Here is a 10,706-nt window from a genome sequence, read left to right as displayed (position 1 = left end):
GGGTTGACTGTATTTTACTGTTAGTATAATTCCACCCCGTATATTTTAGACCGCCTATTACGGCGTATCTCCTTTGGTAGTTGCCGACGCCTGGAGCCATCTCGGCTCTAAATAAGGCTGATATAACCACCGAACACGCGCGCTTGCTTTATTATGCATTCACTTCAAGGTTTCCTCTTTATGATATGAAGCGTATCGCATCAGGTAGGTATCACTGGCGTGTAAGCCTCTATATGCACCAAATACACCCCGTCTTTTGTGTAGCGCGTCGCGGCGCGTATCAGTTAGAACGGATTCATACAAAGACCGCAAAAATATTGATCCCTGAGATTTCTACTGGAGCAATTTCATTATCTCCCCTGTGTGTGTGCGTGGGAGGGTGATTAGGCCGCTTATATCACTCTCAGCGGGCGCGCGCATTGCCGCGGTACGTATGTACAGTTACAGGGACATACAAGCCTGGGGGTACTCTCCAAGAAGAGGTTTGGGATTTGGCTGTTTTTTATGTGTTGTAGGCGTTTTATCTGGCTCGCGTTTTTGTAATGAAACCTTTTTTTACGACACTGCCCTACCATTTTGATACTGTCTTGCAGCCACGAAAAAAATAATTCTTGTAGATTATGAAGGGTAAAATTATCATTCTTCATACCTTGTTTTGACCCAATCAGTCATATCACAACGTCCCATGGCAAGCCAAAGCTTGCATCAGTTCTGCACATGATGCATTCGACCACAAAAATACATGGACACCCAGTTACATGTATAATGCTAGTGCCGGAGGCGGTCATGTTTTGATAGAGAACTTTTTTTGACGGAGGGAATACATGGATGTATCTGAAAGAAAGATTGTGATAGAATTGTACGCACAAAAAACCTTAAAAGGAGATAGAGAATACAAGAATGTACTACAAATTTGGAAATTGTCAGCCTCGCCGGTTTTTGTGACGAGGAAGCGGTCCGTGTCTATCGGAGCTCAGCCTCGCACCTGTCTGTGCCAATTCCCTAGAGGCGCATCCCGACACGCGGCACCACATGTAAACACAGACCCGCACAAGTGTCCTCCAACACTCGGAAAGCCTGGGTTTATAGCCTCTAACAGGCTCCGGGAGGCGGCTAGAAAGAACAGAACTCAAGTGGCCAAATAGTGAGAGAACATGCTAGGAGAGTTGGTAAGCTAGCTACAAAACTATACTCTCTAGCTGACCAACAGTATTTGGCCAATTTCTGCTCTTTCCAGCCGCTTCTGAAGCCTGGTAGAGGTTAGAGGTTAGGCTTTGGTTTGTTTTTGCAGTATTTTTAAGCTTGTTTTTATTGCTTTGCTTTTTGTACTGGTATGTATTTTGTTCGCTAGCCAGTACTGTATACTGTCCTGCCAATAATACCCACCAAATGTAAACATCATTGCTCTTTAAGCAGAAGTTTAGGCTTCGATTTATATCTGCCCGGAGATTCAACATCGACAGTACAAGTGTCCTGAAATATTCCCCAACCTTCCCACCGTTATAACCGATTTCTCTCTCCGTCCTAAAGTGGTTTTTGTTCCCATGTATTTCAATTTTGCGCAGACCTGACCACAATCAATAATAGCATAGATTGAAAATGACGTAAGAGGAGACCTAAATGAGAAATTTGACGACTCGCTAAATGGACGCTATTAGCCACCACCGCACGCGCGCGCTCCTTTGTGTCCCAAACCCGCGCAGGCGGATACAACCACTTTATGATGATATTTTCATTAAAGCGATGATGTAGAATTATTCATATGGAAAATACCCCACCGTTTCGGGTCCCGGGAGGATGATGATAAATCCACTACTCCGAGGATTTCCATTTTTTTTCACTCTCATCAGGTGCATATGTGTAAGTGGCGGATGGATTTCAACAGGAAATGCACAAAGGACTCAACTAAGTGCCGAGTAGCGGGAAAATTGCTACAATTGGCGTGTGACCAAACGAATCGCCACTTCACCCCCTTCGCTTCACACACCGCTACATATATGCTGATAAAACATTAAAATCATTCAGGTAACGACGTTATTAGAATTACAGATAGATAACATGATATATTTTCACAGCATATTAGTTCAATATACGTCAATTATATGTCTCTATTGTTTTCTTCAAAGTAACGTTTTATAAGACATATATAACCAATTTAATAAAGTCAACTTATGACACTGGCATCTGTTTGCAATACGACAAACATTCTGTATCATCGTTTTGATGTTTTATGAATCGCCCCTTCTCATCACCCCCTATAAGCATCATAACGGACCGTCCCTAAAGCTGAATAGCGGAAGAAAAAGCCCCACTCCGCAACCAAAGCTTGTCTTTAGTTCCCATCTCTACATGGCTCTGATTCCTGTTCTGAACTTCCCGTTTACAAAAATCTCTTTTGGAATGTTGCCCAGAATTTGGAGATTGAAAGAATTGACCGTTGAAAGTCGTATGAAGGGGAGATGAGCAGCGTGCATGTATTGCAGGTTTGTGACGGCTGGACGGTTTTCCAATTTTCTCTTCGTTTACGTACCCGCTCGTTTCGCTGTCACGGGCACACGGTTAGCGACACAATTTAATCCGGAAAGTTATCCGTCATTTGAATCACCACCAACCAGATATATGTATTATTTCTACAATAACTGAAAAGCGAGAAGTTGAATTTATAGAACGATTTGTATCTGTAAACTGTATCTGTTCATCTACGGTTTTGTTGTGACCTGTACTTAGCCAAGTGTGGTAAAAATGTGCAATAATGGTAGTCATTGATTCATTCATTAAAAAAGCTTACATGCAAAAATAACATGTTGGGGTTCAGTTTCGTTCTTATTTTTCATGTAATATCAAAAGTAGCCTTACAATTCACTAACATTAACGTTAAACCTACCATAGTATCTTTCCTAAAATATCGTCTTCTTCCTTTCTGCTTAGCCCCATTACTGTTTTATTAGCAGATCGAGCATATCTTAGTAACAAATGATCCGAAACATGATTATAAACATAGGAAAGGAAAAGTGTAACATGGAACAATCTCAAATCTCAGCTCAAATCTTTATAATATTAAATCATTTATATTATTACAATCAACTTTGCGGATGTGTTGAATCTCTTCACAACTGAATTGCGTTAAAAATTTACAAATAGATTAAAAGTATATTAACATGTGCATAATTACATACATTAATATGACGTTTGGTTATTGGTTAAATGTGAACATACAGTACTCTCCAAGCAGAGGTTGTGGGGGAATGATCGTTACCTTTTTTTTAAATGGCCGTTTTTTTGTCCTGACCCCCGTCGGTGGCTGCGGAGTTTCTCTGGCTAATGGATACTGCCTTGCCAATTTGATACTGTCTTTTTGCCACCGAGAGGGATCTGCTTGGAGATTAAACATACAGAGCAAAGTTATATCTTACATAAACGGCCAAACCGTGGGTACAATGTTCCTGATATGATTGATGGAGGCAAAACCAGCTCGCGTCATAATATTTCCTTCTGAGACCGCGGCGTGGTTTGTGACTATCCATCCGTCTATGAGGGTCTGCATGCCCCTTTTCGTTAACCGCTCGACTCGCGCCTTCTGCGTTCGGCCCCCGTCTTCAAGCATTTGTAGACGCACTCGGGGACCAAGACCAAGACAGGCTGGGAGCACAGGGAACACTATATATCTATATATCGTACCAAACTTCGTTACATATATTTCGTCAGCGATCACTCTTTCTCGCCAATTCAGATACCGAATCAAAATCGAACAAAAAATGCCAGTCAATTTACCGTTAAGCGTTACCACCCTACCTGAATTTACCGTTAAGCGTTGTCAGGCCTTCTGAATTTACCGTTAACCGTTGCCAGGACTCCCCCATTCAGACCCTCGTCAATCCCTTAGTACTGAAGATATCCGACATGACAAACTACCCGCCCAGCCCTCAGACTTTACGTTTTCTTTACGCGCCCTTTGAGACTTGACGGCAGACATATGTTCTACTCATGTGGCGCGTTCCAAGGTCCACCGTCCTTTGAAAATACGGACGAGCTGTTACAAGTGGCTTGTTAAATTCAGTATGACAGCTTTGGGGCTGGCCGGCTGTAAATGAAGGGATAGCTCGTGCATTAGCAGTGTTTGAACTGGAGGTAGTAATTTTCCTGTTTATTGTATGATTCTGTCTCACACACCGTAAGTGCTTTCTTTGCCAGCTCTCTTTTATATATTGTTTCGAAGTGCTTGTAAACTGTACATGTGATAGGACTGTTCTAGAATTTGTAATGGTGATCGTCAGATGCACAGGCAGCAAAATGTTACTTAAACTGTCCTAAAATAATTTTTTTTCCAATCAGGCGATTTTTTATTGCGAAAAACAAAAACCTTATGCCGTGCTCAAGGTTAAAGCTTAATGATAGCGTACCACTAACAGAGGTACCATCAACGACATCAACACAGTGACGGGATCGTCAATATGAGTATGTATAACAAAGGTAATGTAAGTAATGAAAATCATAGGTACCAACAGTAACATATAAGAGTGGTAATAACAGAATTTTTCTACGATAACTATTAATTATGAAAGCGTTTTGGTTCTAACAGCTGTGTTATATTGATGGTTTTCAGCGGTCGCTTTGCAAAACAGTAAACTGGGATGAACCTCTAATTATCAATCACACAATAGAAGAAAATAACACAGTAGATGATCGTTACATTTATGATTTTATATTTTTGATTTTAGAAGAGAGCAAAGGCGAAGCTCTGATTAGAAACTGAACAGTAGTTGTACAGTTTGTCAGATAAGGGGCTGTTTAAACCAGTCAGCTGTCTACTAACATCAAATGATAAACAGATAGAGACGGGTTGTCACTTAAAACAACTTCAACTGAATAAACACGCACTCCAGAACGCCTCTTTCGCACTCAATTACGTACTGAACCCCGCGCGCTAGTTAGGCTCGGAATCGGAGTATCGACATGCGGAGCACGTTGCGCGATCTGGGCAGTTCAATTAAGGTATTGGCCACCGCAATGGGAAAAGCGGGCGAAGCAGGCGCAGAATTGGTCCGGCAGTATTCCGCGCGTGGAAACTCCCGTCCTGCATGCGCTTTGCCGATTGGATAATCCTGAGTGACCTCGCTCGGTCGAGTATTTGTGACCGAGCATTCGACCGGGCTGACAAAGTCAAATTTGAGAACGGTCCGTTGGATCGGCCTTGATAAATATCATAATCATAGAAGCGTTACAATAACGGTAAAACTTGACAAGATTATAGTTTTGTCTCGATAGTAGTCTTGTTTGCAAACTGTATATTGGCGAGAAATTCACACCAATAAGTTGCAAATTATGATCAATATTTAATCTTCAAGCAGATCTTTTGATGATACAGTCAATAATGTGACAGTAACAAATTGACTGACGCGAAAAAGATACAACTAAAGAAAGCCCAATAAAAACTCTTGAAAACACGTCAAAAATAATCAGGTAGCAGAAGCCTAAAGCTTTTCTTGAAGAGTATTGTTTTCAAACATGACAAATAAATTACTGTCATCGGGAAGCAATTCACACCAACGAGTTGTCAAATATGATCAATATTATCTGTCAAAATATTATCAATATCATCTGTCAACAAATCAGCACAAATGATTAATTAGTGTTCCAAATATTAAAACAGATAAGACATCCAAGTTGCATTTCTTTAATTAAGAAAAAGGGAGTCCAGGGAATCATAACGTTCAAACAGTCCTGATTGCTTCTACCTTCAGTGCTATAAACCCCACGTTCGAACCAACCATTGGTACGCGTTCTGCTTTTCCAATCATCCTCCAAACACGTTCTGGAGATAAATGCGTCCATTTTCCACCACATTTACCTCAGATCATACATCTTTTACTCTTCCAAGGGCATCTCGCCCGTTTTTATGTCCACAAATCCACCTCTCCCTTCGTCTATCTTTGTTAAATGCATCCAATGCAATTTCACAAAATATTTACTGGATAATAAAATCTGTCTGATATCGACATTTACTGCCATTTCTGAGTAGCACATCTTCGTCATCATTTTATGCTTGAAGTGTTTTAATAGCCTCCAAAGATACTTGAGGCGTCTCTTTGTTTTTGTTGGGTTGGGGGGGGCATGAATAGCTAGAACCAGCCTTCGATACAAAATAAGTAACCGTTTTCCGTCAGCGACATCGCATTTTTGCCTTCTTGTATCGGTATGCTATGGGATAGGGTTGAGTCAACTTACTACATTAAAAAAATGACCAGGAAAATTACTTTAAAATTCCAGTTCCGTCGCCCTGAAATTTCTTTGGGTGCCTTTGAAAAATGAATCATATATTCTGACCAGATCGTATTCTCTGTTTAACTTGCAGACGACAGAATGACTGAGGAGCAACGAACGGGCCCAAACATGGCGACACAGCTGCCAGTATGAGATGGGAACCGGGCGCCCCGCCATGTAGCAGCTGCAATATCCGCCTGACCCAGGCACCTGTTCGGGTGAAGACGGAGCAGCCGGGAAGAAGAAACCAGCTGCTCGTCAGGACCTCCCCTTTCACACCCGGTCCACTAGAGTCAACCAGACTGCTACAGCACAATGACTTGGTAGGATTTCCTGTTTACATTTTGGCTTTTCGTACATAACTAGTTGTGAAACTATTATATATGGATAGTAGTAGGTGTGTATGTGTGTATGTGTGAGAGTGTGAGTGCCAGTGTGTGTACACGTTTGTATGTGTGCGTGTGTCGCTAGGCTCAGCAGTGTGTGTGTGAGTGTGTATGTGTGTGTGTGTGCGTGTGTGTTTGTGTGTGTTTGTTTGTATGTATGTGTGTGTGTGTGTGTGTGTGTGTGTGTGAGTTTCACAGACTATCTAAAATTATTTATATAGCCTTACTGTCTGTAATCGAACACTTAATGTATAACATTACTAAAGTTCATTTCTGTCTCGTACTAAATGTCAAAGGGCCAGTAGCACTGCAGGCGTACGTTGCTAGCAGATAACAGAGACATACATATGTATACACATATAAGAAAGATAAAGCATGGTCCATGCGTTGCATTTATATTCCCCCTATCTGCAAAGTCTTTCCTCAGTTTGCCTGGAGGGAGTTGGAGGGTGGGGGGCGGCATCACTTTAGGCTAAAGTCAGCAACATATTCAAGTCTCACATGATTCGCACGAGGCAGATAAAGTAGGGACGTGAATTGATAGTTTCATTCCAGAGTTATCATGTCAGACAGACGTATACGGTGGAATAATGATGATTGTGAACGCAGATAAAACGCGCGATAACACTCCACACTTCAGTGATATCACCAATCCCTGCTCCATGATAATTATTCTGTGTGTGGCGAAGAGAGCGCCCGTCAGATTACTGACTACATGTCTCAACTAAATAGACGACAGCTACCTCACAAGAGTCACATGAGAAGAGATACCGGTCCATTGGAGCCACGAGGAGAAATATTGCCCAGTGCAACAAGTGCGTCTGCTGGTGTTGATAAGAGGAGTGACTTCATTCCCAATCCCACAGCGTAGTTGATAAGACAATGTCGTCTAAAAAAACACCCGCCGTGGTTCACTTTCTCTTGCCATTATTAACGCTGATGGTGTCGTTATGTATTGTCACGTACAAGAGAGAAGGCCGCTCCATTAAGATATGAAACTTTTTTCGAATACTGACAAAAAAGTTCAACTTATAAGATGTGTTCCGTGTAACCTTAACACGAAAACACGAGACTAACAACGCAGGTTCTAGAACAGAAAAAATATAGCTGAAAAGGAAGAAAAATTAGTCACGATAGAGTTAATTTGTCCAAGCTCTAACGGTACGGACCCACTCCCCTGGCCAACCACACCCTATTTTTGCCGAATTCTACCGTCCTAACCCCCTTTAGAAAAGCCTGGTGGAGGCTACTATTTCTGCCAATTTCTACCATCCTAGCCCGCTTAGAAAGGCCTGATGGAGGCTACTATTTCTGCCAAATTCTTACCTTACCCTCTTAGAAAAGCCTGGTGGAGGCTACGAAAGTACTGCCAAGGATGCTCCCTCTAAGTTTGCACTTTCTCCAAACAAGAATCACCTTCAGAAGGCTCAGGTGGCGAAGATTACAGAAAGCCCCACTGGCAAGATTTACAACAGCCGAACTGTTGAAGTGCAAATAGTGCAAATGGAAAATACGTTTATTGGAGGCAAGTGTCTACGTAAAGAGCCACTCACGACAACTCGGGAGCTGGAATGTGGCTCGCTGGAGTTTAGAACAGTCAGACACAATGAAGACAGAGACTTTGGGTAACGGCTTTTGGTGCAAAGTAAACGTGACAGAAATACGATAAAGGAAAAGGTAAAGTAATAAACTGTTATCCAACTCCAAAGAAACTGACTCACCGGAATTTTAGACTGAAACTTTCGGTCTTCATCAACTGCAGCCTGTCAATATCTATCAAAAGAAAATGTTCCTTCCTTGGTGCGGGGAATTTCGCCGCTAATATGAGGAATTAAAGACTTAAGCGGGAAGGACGGAAGGCGTCGGGCATGTAGAGCACATGTCAGGAACAATACACCGATCCGGATCGAACGCATAGAACCCAGGCCATGTTCCATTTCGTACACCTCGGTCCAAATAGAACAGGGGGTTCGAATTCGATGTGTTCAATCCATTTCGAACACCTTGGTCCGAATAGAACAGGGGGTTCGAATTCGATGTGTTCGATCCATTTCGAACACCCTGGTCCAAATAGAACAGGGGATTCGATGTATTCGATCCATTTCGAACACCTTGGTCCAAATAGAACAGGGGATTCGATGTGTTCGATCAATTTCGAACACCTTGGTCCAAACAGAACAGGGGATTCGATGTGTTCGATCCATTTCGAACACCTTGGTCCAAATAGAACAGGGGGTTCGAAGTGTTCGATCCTGATCGGTCTATTGGGGGTTGGCGTTACGCCAAGAGAAGCGCGCACGCTTCAAGCTGAGAACGTTATGGGGTGTTATTGAAAAGTTATATGATGCGTACAGCTTTAACGAAGCTCTATGGAGGTGACCCGTGGATGCCTCCATGCCCTGACCTACCGAGCATGAATATGGAAGACAACAGGGATGTATTCCCTCTGCTTTGTCTTTTGTTATTGCATTTCACTTAAACAATACACACATGAGTAAAGTTAGAGAGCCCTGTAACGTTTATCCATGTTTGGCTAATTCGTATGTTGTAATTTCCAATCAATGTTTCATACATTAATTACCCAGGCTTTGGATTCTGACATTGTTTCGATGAGGTGATTTTAGAGCGTGTAATATTCTTGACGCAAAAAGCACGAAGTTCACATTCGATTTCCTATATTCTCTTGGCACCAGCACGCACATTTTGCCCCCGTCTCACTTACAAATGGCAAAAGTCAAAACCCTTACAAGGGAATTTCTGTCTCGTCGACCCTGCCCATATTTGGAATTACAGCCGTCGTTCCCATGTTAGTGTCAGCGGACCCTGGGAACGTCTCCGCCCGGTTAGGCGCAGAGGACGCCGGTCCCAAGGTCGAACAGAGGCGGCGAGAACTTCGTTTACGGAAATTTTCAATTAAACCCGGACTGACCTGGGAAGGCAGCGTGAATGATATCGATGGTGCGCCATCTGGTTCAAGGGCTTCAGTCGGGCGTTAAGCATGGAAAATAGGAAAACATATACTTGTCTGAATTGGTTGCTTGTGCTAAGGTCACATTTTCCAACCCGGGGCCCGGCCGGGCAGTTTGTGGGAACGAAAAATATGGTGTAATAGACAACGAAACACAAAAGCTGGAAAGCTGCAGTTAGATGTACAAATCAAAGATTGGGTGTATCAGGTCGTTCGGTGTATTATAGCCGCCGCGCCGCGTGCCTGCGAAGCTGGTGTGTTACGCCGGAGGGTGGTTATACCGGCTATACTGGTACATATACAGATACAGACAAAAAGTTGAAGAAAAATAATCATGAGCACTTTGTCTGTATATTCTTGATATAAATTGTTCATCCATACAGCCCGGCCGGGCCCCGGAATATAAACATAAGGACTTTTTTGTGTATATTTGTCTTCGTCAGAAGGACTATGAAATTGTCTCGCCGGAGTGTGGGGAACTGCGGATTTTGCGATATAACTCTGGAAGGCATGATTCGACGTCCATGATTTTTGGCAGGCAGATTACCGCTGTTAAGGCCGAAGTCAAGTACAAGTTTTGGCTTCGTGGGGGGTCCGTGCGTCACGTTAGTGCACCTTTTGTGTTTGTGGCTTGTTAGCAAGATAACTCAAGTATTTGTGACATGTTGATTATAATTCTTGGTGTGGTGCTTACTATTGTCGGGACCAAGGTTAAGTTCGTTACTGAGCTTCGTGGGGGGTTTCGTTGTGACTACAGGGGGCATTTTGTTAATTTTTCTTGTGAGCAGGATAACTTTTGTATGTGTGGATGGAAGTTAATGAAATTTGATAGGCATATTACTGTCGTGGTCTCCAAGATTGAGTTCAAAGATGAGAGTCGTGGAGGTCGTTATGTCCCCGTAATAGGACCTTTTGTGTTTAGAAATCCCCCACCTACATCTGCTTGGAGACAGCCGACAGCTGGATATAGCGGGGAACCCCATAATGGGATGGGATCAAATGACGTTACATTGAGGGATTGTACTATAACTTCAGCAGGGGGAGGATAGGTTGGACATATGTCAGGTTATTTTCTACGGCCACACCAAGTA

This window comes from Branchiostoma belcheri, unplaced genomic scaffold, assembly GCF_001625305.1.
Source record: "Branchiostoma belcheri isolate BF01 breed outbred unplaced genomic scaffold, Haploidv18h27 scaffold131, whole genome shotgun sequence".
NCBI lineage: Eukaryota > Metazoa > Chordata > Leptocardii > Amphioxiformes > Branchiostomatidae > Branchiostoma > Branchiostoma belcheri.
This window is presented reverse-complemented; position numbering follows the sequence as displayed.